The sequence below is a fragment of the Geospiza fortis genome, unplaced genomic scaffold, assembly GCF_000277835.1.
Source record: "Geospiza fortis unplaced genomic scaffold, GeoFor_1.0 scaffold392, whole genome shotgun sequence".
In the NCBI taxonomy this organism is placed as follows: Eukaryota; Metazoa; Chordata; class Aves; order Passeriformes; family Thraupidae; genus Geospiza; species Geospiza fortis.
Window position 1 is genome coordinate 239,996 of NW_005054541.1, and position 13,132 is coordinate 253,127.

At 45.8% G+C, this 13,132-nt stretch overlaps 1 protein-coding gene across 1 annotated transcript in view; it reads right to left on the reverse strand.

The window, feature by feature from the left end:
• The window catches only part of PKNOX2 (PBX/knotted 1 homeobox 2), a 48,743-nt gene extending 39,913 nt beyond the window's left edge, over nucleotides 1-8,830 (reverse strand). The window contains exon 1 of the mRNA XM_031063890.1: nucleotides 8,765-8,830. The gene's annotated coding sequence lies outside the window, so the exon portion shown is untranslated. The remainder of the gene's footprint in view (nucleotides 1-8,764) is intronic.
• Between the last annotated feature and the right edge of the window lie 4,302 nt (nucleotides 8,831-13,132).

Sequence of the window (13,132 nt, forward strand, 5' to 3'; positions counted from 1 at the left end):
ACCTGTTGCATTCCACAGCAGCAGATAATCATTGTTTACATCTTGTTGCTGAAACTTCGCAGCTTCAACAGGAAAAATCCTAAGAAAGGATTTTTCATAAAAAGGATGTCTGCGACATACACGAGATAAAATTCACCAGATCTCTCCATATATCACACCTCTAGTGAGCCCCTCAGACCTTCAACATCCTTCAATTGAATGTCCCTCAATGTACATCACCCCCAGATATTACCTCTGTGTCTATAAACATCACCTGAGATCTCCAGTCTATGTCTGATGCATCTACTCTGATATATATCTCCTGGTAAAGAGCTCCTCAGATCTCCAGTATAAATCTCTTATATTATAGATGTATATAGTCCAATAAATGTCCCTTGATGCACAAAACCTCTGCCAAGCTGCTCTCAGCCCAGCCCTGATGTATCACCTTGGTACCAACCCACCCTGGAGAGCTCCTCACCAATGCACAGCTGGCAGGGACACCTCTGACCAACAGCACCTGGCTGGAGCTCCTCAAATCTCTGCTTCACACCCAGCACATCCAGCATGGCACACAGCACCTACAGGGAGCTCCTCAGATCTCTGTTTCACACCCAGCACATCCAGCATGGCACACAGCACCTACAGGGAGCTCCTCAGATCTCTGTTTCACACCCAGCACATCCAGCATGGCACACAGCACCTTCAGGGAGCTCCTCAGAGCTCTGACAGATGTGTCACCTCCAGAGAGCCCCTCAGATTTCAATATGCATCCCAAACCCCCCACCCTGGTACACAAAACCCGTTCAGAGCTCCTCAGATTGCTGATAAATGTCTAGCACAGGCAGATGTATGCACACCTCCAAGTTCTGAACTGCTGATTTGGATGTACATCTGATATATGCCACCACACCCCCTCCAAAGAGCTCCTCAGCTGCCCAAAGTACACCTGAGATACCTGCACAGAACCTCCTAAGAGCTTCTCAGATACAATACACACCTGAGATACCTCCCAACCTGCACAGAACCTCTGGAGAGCTCCTCAGATGCCCAAAATACATCTGAGTTGCTTCCCAATATGCACAGAACCTCCAAAGAGCTCCTCAGATGCCCAGTACACACCTGAGATACCTGCACAGAACGTCCAAGGAGCTCCTCAGCTGCCCAATATACACCTGAGATACCTCACAACCTGCACAGAACTTCTGGAGAGCTCCTGAGATACAATATACACCTGAGATACCTGCATAGAACCTCCAAAGAGCTCCTCAGATGCCCAGTATACATCTGAGATAACTTCCAACCTGCACAGAACCACTGGAGAGCTCCTCAGATACAATATACACGTGAGATACCTGCACAGAACCTCTAAGGAGCTCCTCAGCTGCCCCATATACACCTGAGATACCTGCACAGAACCTCCAAAGAGCTCCTCAGCTGCCCAGTACACACCTGAGATACCTCACAATCTGCACAGAACCTCTGGAGAGCTCCTCAGGTCCCCAGCACACATCTCAGGGATGTATCTCTGCTACACATCACCAGCAGAGAGCCGTGTCTGGTGTGGTGAGGCCAGACAGGAGATCCATGAGAACTGTTTCCCCTGGTTTTAACTCCATCCCAAACCCCTGGCAAGAACCACAGGTGCAGTTTTGTGCCTTCAGGGCAGGTGTCCATCCTCTCCCTCAGGAACATGGGTCCAAAGGAGTTACAGGGGGAAGCTTGCATTCCTGGAAACCTGAAGGAGAGATCTGGAAACAACTGGAACATTTCAGGGCAAAACACAGCAGAAACCTCCAAATGTGGAAAACTTGATGAAAGAGACAAAATATCAAGGTGCCTCTTGACTTCTCAGGCCAGTGTAGGTCCAGCCAAGAGATGTAGAGACCTGATCTGCTCAGAAGGGCCTGAGTCCAAAACTCTTCCACCACAACAGCAGGTGAAATATTAAGGTTATTTAGGGTAAAGAATTAATGTTCATGCCTTGGAGGAGCATGAATGGGCTGATGCCAAATACATATCACGAATTTGGACTTGATTTTCATTGGATTTGTCCTGACATCATGATGGAAGAGCTCATGTTTTGCACCTTCATTCTATAAAGACTTTTTTCTACCCTACAGGAAAGACTTTTGCCATCTGGGCTTGCTGTGCAAACAAAACACGAGGGCTGGAGGAAAAGGAGCAGAAATAAGGCTCTGTCAGTGTTAAAAGAGCTCTGACAGACTGATTTTCATCCTTGCAGGTGGCCAGGCCTGAGGCCTTGGGTGCTGCATGCATTTAGGACAAAACCATTGTGCACCTTCTGCAGAAACAACACTGGTTTTGTCCCCATCATGGGGAACACAGAGAGCCAACCCCACCAGGGACATCTCCCTGAACACCCTTGCAGAGAGAGAGAAGTCTTTTTGAGCACTTTTAGCAACTTCAAAAGGCATCCTTTGAAGTTTAGCAAAGGCCTTTGAAGTCCTCCCGGTGCGAAGGGGAACGGAGGAGACGCCTCCTCCAAGATGCTCCACCACAGGCAATGCAAGGCTGCAAGATCCATGGTGTCCCATGGCTGCTCGTGCTTGCACTCAGCAGCTGCCCCGGGGTCATAAATGAGACACCATTTCTGACAAGTCATCAATCCCCACAAATGCCCTAAATCCTGATTTGCTGGCCTGAACAGCATCCAAAGCAGATTTGGGAGCCCAGTATCCTGGGACAGCAGCCTCTACCCCCTTGCAAAAAGCCAAGGGCATCCCTGTTAACAAGTTTTAATGAAGTGTAAGGGAATGCTAATAAAGCTGACATTTAGCAAAAGAAAATTCAGGATTTTTTGTAAAAAGTGTAGGATTTTAAAGCAGGAAGGCTTTTCCCAGCATGTCACTTTGTTTCTTCCAATGTGAGCAGGCCATGGTGCTTCCAGCCTCATCATGTCAATGCTGTTGAATTGTGACTATCATGTTTTAATAAATTTAATGCCAACTCCTCTGACTTAGAAGGAAACCACAAACTGTAAAATCCCCCGTAATGTTGGGTTTTGTTGAATTATTTTTATACCCCACACTATGCCCAGCAGCAAGCTCTACTGGCCCCAAACTCCACACCCCTGGGGACAACCAAAGAAACCCTGTAGGTGTGAAAATCAGTACAGACGCAGAAATCAAAGCTCAAGTTTCAGTTAACCCTTTAAAGAGCTCCAAGGGATGATCACGACTCTCCAAATAACCTTGGCAACACCTGCTGCCATCTGCCAGGACTTCTGTGATAAAAACCTTTGGTGTGTTGGGCTTTTCCCCACACAGTGCAATTTCTCTCCAGCCTCTGGAAAAGGGCTAGGGCCAGGTGTTGGGGATGCTGGGGCAAAGAAGAATATAATATTTTCATTTCAGAAGTTAAATTTGATGCACAAACCCCACCCTTTCTCAGAGAGAGTGAAAGATTTGAGACATGCCCATACACCCAGATATTTTTGTATTTCTGCAAAAGCAAAACTGCTTTGAGGCTAAACGCAGTTGGGAGAGACGTGTCTGTTGGCAGAGCCCTGCTGTAGGGGGCTCACCAAATGGGGCAAGCAGAGAAATACTGGACATCCCCACCCCAGACATGTGCATGTGAACACATCTGGATCCAGGGAACAAAAGCAGCCTCTCTCCACTGTGCTGATAAATAATGGAGAGGCAAAGTGCCCTGCAGAAGCAGCACCATACTGTTCAGCCTCGGGCCAGACGGAGGAAAATTCGGTGCCCATGAGGTCTGGAACAGTGGGATTAATAACACATCAATTTTAATGCAGGGTGGCTTGTGAGGTTTTTTCCATTTTTTTTTTCCCTGCTTCACAAACAGCAAAGTGAATGTTTGAGCATCTCAGTGGGGGGTTAATGAGGACTCTGATTAGTTATTCAGATTTGCCGATGCTGCCTACATCCATCCTCGGATGGGGGAGTAGCAGGAAAGGGTTTGCAGAAAAAGCTCTTAAAGATGACCTGCTTGGCTTTCACAGCTCAGGGGGATGGAGGTTTTGGGGGGCTTACATTACAGGGGTCCCCAATCCCAAAATCCTAGTGCCAAATTTGAGATGGAAAAGTTTATTTTCCCATCATTTGTAGTGGATGCTAAAAGCTGCTGCACATTCAGCCATGCCAATTCCTGTAAAGTTTCTGAAGAAAACATTTGGATTTGTGGGATTTTTTTCACTTGAGGAGAAAAAAAAATCTTGTGTGCCCTTAATAAAATTTGTGTGCAGTTCTGGTCAGAAGTATAAGACCAAGAATGATGGATGGACAGATGCAAGGATGCATGGATTCAGGGATGCAAGGCAGCACAGATGCATGGATGAACACACATGGAGAAAAGACACATGGATACATGGAGGCAAGGGTGGAAGAAAGGATGGATCACCCCTTAAGCCACCACTGGGCTGCAAAAATGCAACAACTGCTGCAGCATTTCCTACAGCTTCCCATAAAAGTCTAACAGTGGTTTATGTCCTTGCAAAAAAGCAATGAGCTCACCTCCTGGCTCCTTGACCCAGAGATATTTTAAGCAATTGAGCTCACATCAGTATTTTAAGAAGGTTGAACTCCTGTATTTTGGGGGGTTTCTTTCCAGATTTAGGCTTTTGCTCTTCACCTGCATCCAAAATCAAAAGGGAACCTTAGGAAATAAATGGCAGGTGTCCAGAAACGCCACAAAAGGCCTGAAGGATGGAGCCAAGGAGGTGCTCCATGGCATTGCAAAGGGGTCAATAAAAAAATTCAGGCATTATTTTAGGATTCACTCTAGGATTCATTATTTCTTCATCAAGAAGAAATATTTGAAGGATGAGCAGGAGCGTGAAGGCACTGTCTCTGTGATAAACTCATCCCAATAGTGAATGTCAACACTGGATTTCTTTTGGGTCTAGAGACCCAGCCGGGTCTTGCTTTGAGCATCCAACCGGGGTTCTGAGGGCCCAAACTCTGGTATTTGTGTCATTCCCCACAACACCTGCCAGGATCTAAGGGGGAAGCCAAACTGGAGTTATCCTTCGATTTCCCATTGAGCCACTCCATCCCAAAGAGGATCTTTTCCCAAGGACTGCCTCCATATGCTTTGTCTGGGTTTTAAACGGTGTGTTAATTGTTCTGAATTAACAGCTCCAGCTGGAGAAGCAAACAAGCAATTTGCAACTTAAGATAACACCCAACTTATCTCAAGTGATTTAAGTTGGGATTTTTTTTGTTTTTTGGGGGGTTGGGTTTGGGGTTTTTTGAGGGGATATAATGCTTTTCTGGCTGTGAATGCACTGTCCAGAGCCTGGCTAAAATCCCTTAGTGCACCCAATCCATCAGGAGTGGCCACTGGCACACGGTCACAGGAGGAGGTGGGATGGTAGGACAAAGAGAAAAGATGAAAAATCTCTGCATTCATTTTGCTTTAGAGACAGGAAAAATCCAATATATCCTCATCACTTCTGGGCAAACCACTGACTGCAGAAGAGTTAAGGATTATTTTCTCCCCAACACCTTTTATTTTCTATTACACAGAATCAGGGAATCCCAGAATGGTTTGGGTTGGAAGGGACCTTAAAACTCCTCTTCTTCCAACCCCCTGCCACAGGCAGGGACACCTTCCACTATCCCAGGCTGGTCTAAATCCCCATCCAGCCTGGCCTTGGACATTTCCAGGGATGGGGAAACCTGTGCCAGGGCCTGACCATACTCACAGGGAAGAATTTCCATTTACAGCTTGTTTCAAAATATTCAAGCTCTCAAAAAAACTGAACAGCAAACTCTTTCAAGCTTTATCCCTTTGCCCTCTTCCATCTTTTTCCCTTTTGTTTTTTTTTTTTTCATTTGCTGCTATATAGAGGAAGAGAGAAGGAAAGACCATGATGATTATTTGTTTACAAGACTGGATCTTGAGTTCATTTTTTTTAATTGTCATTTCAGCAATTTAAATCCTTTCTAATCTCACTTAGGGTGTGGGATTCAAGGAGGAAAGTCCACCCCTATCTCCCCATCCTTCGTGCCTGGTTTTAAGAGGAGCCAATGGTGCTGGCAGCAAAACAGACTCCACAAGAAAAATTTCTATGATTATGACCAAGTGTCTGTTGCCAGATTGAGTGGAAACTCCTCTTGCTACCTGTCCGGGCTCCAGCCAGGAGAGGGTTAATTTCTGCAGCAGCTGGAGGGGGCATGGCCAGGACCTGGTTATTCTATACCACTTCACATCGGTTTTTGGGGGGAGGGGCAGGAAAGGGAATCCCTTCCCAGCCGGAGCAGCTCCAGCTCAAGGTGAGCATTTTTGTATGTGAATCACTCTTTTTTTGGTACCCTTTTGTTATTAATTTTGTTGCTGTTGCTGTTTGTTTCCTCATTCCGGCTTCCAGTAAATTGTTCTCATTTCAACCCATCTTTTTGATGATGATTTTTGCTTTTCATGCCTCTAATTCTCTTCTCCAGGAGGAGAAGGGGAGGAGAAAGGGGATCCAGGGAGTGGCAGCAAAGTCTCAGTAGAAGCACTAAATTGGGGAGACCATTCCTAAACCATGACTCTACCCCAGCCAAGACTGAGTTGGGGGTCGACATCCATCAACCCCCAAAAGCTTTCCAAGATTGGGTCCTATCAGATGACTGGGGTCATGGATGGGATCATGGTCCTCCAACATGGCCTTCTGCTGAAGTTGGGACACTTTGTCTCCATTTTGTCTCCTTTTCCCAGAGGGAAAAAGGTCTAACTGTGCCCCGAAGACATGAAGAAGGGACATTAAGATGCAAGGATGCATTCTTCTCCAACAATGGGAGGAACCTCCAAAATACAGACCCAGCTCTGTGGGACTCCGGCAGCCTCGGGTGCCCAGATCCCCAGTGCCAAGCTGTGCTACCTGACGACCTCCTGGCACAAGGATAAAGTAACAGGAGAAGCGATAAATCACTTTGGCACCTTCCCTGGGCATGGCAGCCCTTGATAAAAACCCAAAACTCAGGGGAGGGAGTGTGACACCACACCATTCCCTGCGCAGATTAATCCTTCTTGATGGAGAATTACAATTAGGGCTTCGTCTTAAGGAGATATCAGCAATCAGATATCTTATCAAATGCCACCTCAATTATTCAAATAATCCCTGGCTCTTAGATTTGGGGGCTGTTTAGGGAAAGCAGTTCGATTAATGTGCTGACACTTCCCCATCACGTCCGACATCCTCAACTCCATGTCTGATTACGGAATTTGCATTCAATTTAATTTTTTCCATCTGGAGTAAATGAATAATCCGAGTACCTACCCCAGCCTTAATTACATTTGTTAAATTAAAAACCTGGGATGTGAGAAATTTAAATGCGTGTAGCTCCATGGCCAGACAAACCTGCATGTTCAACCTGCCGCAGCCCTGCCAGCTCCTGCTCCAATTTCTCTTCCTTCCCCACAGCCAGGCATCAAGGAAATTACAACTAGAAAACAAAAATTCTTTCTAAACGATGAAACAATAGATGATCTTTTGACATTTCCAGCGCTGTTTGCAAGGGAATGAGATAAAATGTAATAAATTCATATACTTCTGTGTGTTTCTTGGCTCCAGCAGCTAAAATTTCCATCTCTTTATGCAGGAGTCCTGGGGAGCAGAAATCCTTGATAATGCCAAACAATTCGACACTTTATTTTCTCTTTACTCCACACCATGCAAAACACAGGCTTCAAGCTGCCAGCTGCTGGGAGTGAAACCAGATGCCACATCCCTTTTCCATATGGAAACAGAAATCTCCCCGTCTGGGGGGGCCGTGTGCTCCCCTCAGTCCCAGCCCTCCCTGACCCCAGGGCTGCTACTGGCACACAGCAAAGGCTCCTTCCAACAGCAAAAAACCCCCACTATTTCAATGGTGTAATTGTCATTTTCTACACTCAGCCTGGCTCAGGCTGGATTCTGGTACCATCAGACTCAGAGGACATTAAAAAATATTCTCCCCCAAGCTACCACCACATTTCCTAATTTTAAAATAAAGAAGTAAACAGAGAGGTGTGAGTAAAACTACTGAACTTGATAAATTTTTCAAAATAAACTTCTGAGTTTCCCTTCTTTTGGAGATGATGAAATTTAACAGGATGGAATTAATAGGTGGACATGAAGTGGTGATAAGAAAAGTGTCCAAATAATTAAAGAATAATTAAACATTAAATGGAAGATAAAGCATTACCAGCTCACACCATTTTAGGAGGAATATTTCACAGGTTAATTGGAAATGGGAAATGTCAAATAAATAAATTTGGGTGTTGATCTAGATGTCAGCAGCAATGAAAACGTTGAGGAAAGCCTCTTCTCAACACTCACAAAGACTGAATTAAATAACTTACATGTGAGTGAGTGCAATGACAGCAACCCCTCAGTCTGAGGCTTGTGAGACCAGTAATAAAATATGGTTAAAAATATTCAGGGAAAGCCACAAGCAGGGAAAGTGAGACAGGTGAGAGCAGAATCAAAAATAGTTTTTCCTTTCCTCCCAGCATGTTTGCAGCTCAGACAACACTTCTGCACTCCCAGGAAGCTGAATTTGACTCCCCAGCCCAAAAAAATCCCTTCAGAGGGGTGTGACAGAGCATCCCCCAGGCACAGTGGCCATCAGGTCTGGCCATTCAGATGCAGTCTAATGGACCTGTGGTTCCTCACCCTTCCGACTTTCTTCTGCTTTGTTTGGAGTTAACAGTTATGGTTCCGGAGAAGAAAACATCATGTTTTAGCAATGAGGTCCCCAGCGAGGCTGTTTAAAAATTAATTAGTGCCATGCAACGTATTAGCCATGAACAGTAATTTTAGCTTTTGTACCTTCTTCATTGCCTTCTATACGGTTGTTATTCCAGCTTTTCCATGGTCCTCCCAGCCAACCAGGACCTACACAGAGCACACCAAGGAAATTATTGGCTGTGTCTCCTGGAAATACCCAATTCAACAGCAAACACACACCCCAACGTGATCTCTCTGAAGCTTTTAAATAAATCAGGGTCATATTTGCTGAGCTGGCTGGAAGGTTGGGAGCCTGCTCTGCTCACAGAGGTGCCCATCATGTCCAAGGGTAGTCCCTGAGCAAGGTGGGTGCTGTGGTGTGGAGGAGGCTGTGGGTTGTGGCTTCAGCCAGGATGGAGGACAGAGGTCCTCCCTCCATGGACAGACTCAGGTGGAGATCATCCAAACCTGAAGATGGAGAACCTTCCAGGATGGAGGTCTGCCAACTCCAGATGTATCTGCCAGCCCCAAAGTTGAAGATTTTCCCCCAAACCCAAGGAAGAAGATCCTCATATCCCAAAAATGGAGATATGCTCCCAACTCAGAAGGTGAAGATGCTCAGGGATGGAGCTCCACAAAACACAAGGAAGAATCCACCGAACCCCAAAGCTGGGAATTCCCCCAACCCCAAGGAAAGGGATCTCCCAACCCTGCAGATGGAGATCTCCAAAACCCAAGGACTGAGACCCACAAACTTCAAGGATCGAGCTCCTAACCCCGAGTATGGGGATCCACCAACCCTAACAATGCAGAGCCTCAAAACCCAAGGACCCTCACAATTCTGAGGACAGAGATTCTGCAGACCCCAAGGATGGGGATCCCCCACCCAAGAGGGGAGAGAGAAATCCCCTCCAGGACAAAGACCCCCAAACCTAAGGATGCAAACCCCATTTCCCCCAGTCCCATGGAGGGCAATCACCCACGGAGACATCAGTGGCTGAAATCTTCACCCCACACTGCACAGAGCAGAACCTGGGGTCACCACCCTGGTCTGGTAATGGCAACCCCCAAAAGTGCAACCCCAAATGAGCCCTCACTGTGCTCCTTTGGCAGTGAGAGAGGCAGCAGGGACCAAGGAACCTCGCTGCGTGCACTGCCTTCAGGTGGATTGTGGAGCTGAGGGAAATTTGCTGAGACATCTGGAATATATTCATTTTATGGCATGTTTCATATCACAGACAGGTACTTTGAAGCACTTAAGTAGTAGCAGGGCAGCACGTCCCCATGGGTGGGCTGTGGTTTGTGCTTTCAGCCCGAGCTGCACCAGCATGACAAAGGGGCTGGGGAGACAGAGCTGACGTTTTCCAAACACAGCTTTGTGCCTCTGGGGGCAAATCCAGCAAGAAATTAAAACCCAAAAGGCCAAAAAAAAAAAAAGAATAAAAAGAAAAAAGAAAGAAAACAACCCCCACGTCTAAGTGATGTTGATCCCCACATCAGGCTATTAACAGGCCCATCACAAATTGTAAATGACTCAGATAAATTAAATGGCTTAGCAACTGTGAGGAAAGGCCCTTCTGAAGATTCATTTGTTTTGCGGAAAAGAAATTATTGGGGAATTTTAAATCTTTTCCAGCAGCTTGACACAGGCACCCTGTCAAGCCCACATATTGCTGCTCATGCAGCCCTGGGAGCCAGTCAGCTCTGAAAGAAGTGAGAGAATCAGAGAATCCCAGAATGGTTTGAGGTGGAAGGGATCTTAAAGATTCTTCCAATTCCCTGTGATTGACAAAGACACCTTCCACTGTCCCAGGGGACTCCAAGCTCTGTCCAGCCTGGCCTTAGACACTTCCTGGGATCCAGGGGCAGCCACAGCTGCTCTGTGCCAGGACCTCAGCACCTTCACAGGGAACAATTCCTTTCTGATATCTAAACCTCCTCTTTCAGTTCAGTGCCACTGAAGTGCTCTGTGAGCCTCCAAGCAGGGGGATCCAGGAATGCTCCTGCTGGGGAGCACCAAAGAGGCTGCACCTCCTCTTAGAAAAACTATTCAAAGCCTTGGCCAGTGAGGAGGTCTGAAAATGGGATGATTTGACCCAAAACATCTCCATGCAGAGGGAAAGCTGGCAACTGAGCTGAAATTGAAAAAGAAATGGGAGACAGTAACACAGGGCAAGTGTTAGGGTTGCAACCCTGAGTGCAGGGAGGTGCAGTGATGCCAAAACCTGCAGTGATCCCTGAGGCCCAGTGAGCTGCAGTGATTTACCCCCCAAACAGGGAGCCACTGCTTTCCTCCCCTGCTAACTCATGAAATTCATGCATTAAACCTACCTGACTTCAGAGGCAAAGCCCAACTCCCCATCCACAGCCCTTTTAGCTCATGCAAAATTCAGGGGTTGTTCACCTTCAGACGCTATTTCGCCAGCAGCAGCAACTCAAAACCCCTTTTAGTGGAAGTTCAGAGGTATAAAAGATGCAAAACACCCCTAAATTATTCACATGGTGTTTCAATCAAAGCCACACTATGGGGTAAAGGAAGAATCTGGTGACCCTGGGGATGTCTCCCCATCTCTGTCTGGATGGGAAAACCCTTCTTGTATTTATTGGGGAGAAGTGAATGGGGGAGACAAAAAAATAAAAGGGTTTTCTGTGTCCAGAAAGGGCTGGAGAGTGAGGAATGCAAGGAGTATCCATTTTTCAGGTGCATCCAACCAGAGAATCCTGGCTGCATTTGCCCTTTGGCAACACTGAAGCTTTTCCAAACTTTTATAGCACCAGAGGAGTAAAATTCAAGTGGGGCATGGGAAGAGAAAGTGTAAACCAAGAAATCCAGCAAGAAAGGACAGAAACAAAACTCAAAAAAAAAATTATTTTGCATCTCAAATACAGGAGGTTTTCAGAAAAGGAAAAGCCTTGGAAGATACTTTTTCTTCCATTTTTTCCTCCCTGTTTTGCTTCTTTCTCTTTCATTGAGCATCCAGGTGCTTCTGAGTTGGCATTTCCATTTCCAACATTTTTGGATTTTTCTTGGGGCAAAACCCCAACAGCCCAATACAAAAAAACCCAAGCCCAATCCCAAAAGTAGGACACGGAGCCCTGCTCAATCCAGCCTCAGCTTGAGGCTCACTAATTACCCAGTAATAGTATTTATATGCTGCCGGCACACGCGGAAATGCAGCTCCTGATAACCGAGGTCAGCATCAATATTAATGTCCTGCCTTGACTCTCCATACTCAGGGACCAACGAGAGACAAAAAAAACATCACAGCAAAGTGAAAAGAGGAGCAGAAAATGAATTTTAGAAGTATTGTCCTGTGTTTGAGCAGGAAGGGAGTGCTTGAGATTAAGTAAGGGGAGCAGCAATAAGAGCAAATGTAAGTTCTCATCTCTGAGGCATAAATCTTCCAGCAGTGCAAAATTTTTCACCATCCAAACTTTGAATTTCCCCACAGGTAGGAACAGGCCAGAAAAACCTTTCTGTTCCTGTGATGGGAATAGATTTCTAAAACTCAGGGTCTTCTCCTGACCAGAGTTACTCTGAGACATTCAGATTCAAATATTCACCCCTGCAAAATTCAGTCCTCTTTTGGCTGCCCATGCAAAACCCCAGGCTTTGGGTTGGCTCAGCTGGAAACAACCTCCTGAGAAGCTCTTCTTTTCCAGGGATAGCTTGGGAGCATATCCCCCCAGATCCAATATTCTATTGCATGCAAATGTACACAGAATATTCGCAGAAATTTGGCTACTCAGGGCACCGTGTGGGTTGCATGCATGTCCCAGCACTACTTCATAATTCGATTAAAAACCATCTTTTCTTAATAATTTCTACGCAGGGCCACTTGTCACACCAGGAGCATTAAGGCAGAGTTTAAATGGAGTTAATAAAGTATTAATAGCCTGCAGTAAGGCTGTGATGGATTTGAGCTGCATGTGATCAGTACCCCTTGGTACAAGTGGTTACTGCCAATGTCCGTGCTCGGAGCACAACGAGAAAATCAGAGGTGTTCCATGAAAAATGCAGTTCCAGGAAATCAGGCATTTCTCTTTCCATTTCTCCATCTCCATTCTCTTGCCATTTCTCCGTTTTTCATGGAAAGACGCATGTTTGGGGGATTTTTCCCATCAAAATGAAAGCTGGCAGCTGAAGAGAAAGCATGGATGTGGCATTTACATCATGTATCAACCCACAGCACTGACACATTAATTCATGTTAATTAATACTAAAAGAAAACAAATGGAAGCCATAATGTTCATGCCCAAGAACTCAACATTAAGACATTCCTGGGCCATCATTTTGCAATACTTTCTTCCCAATGCAATTTGAGAATTTCCTTATTTTTAGTCAAATTCCAAGCAAGAAAAGGGCAAATTGCAGAAAGAATTTGAAAATAGATGCTCTACCTCCCCCAGAAACTGTGGCTATGAAGCCCTTACTGACACATTTTGAGCTGTTATTAAACAACATCAACA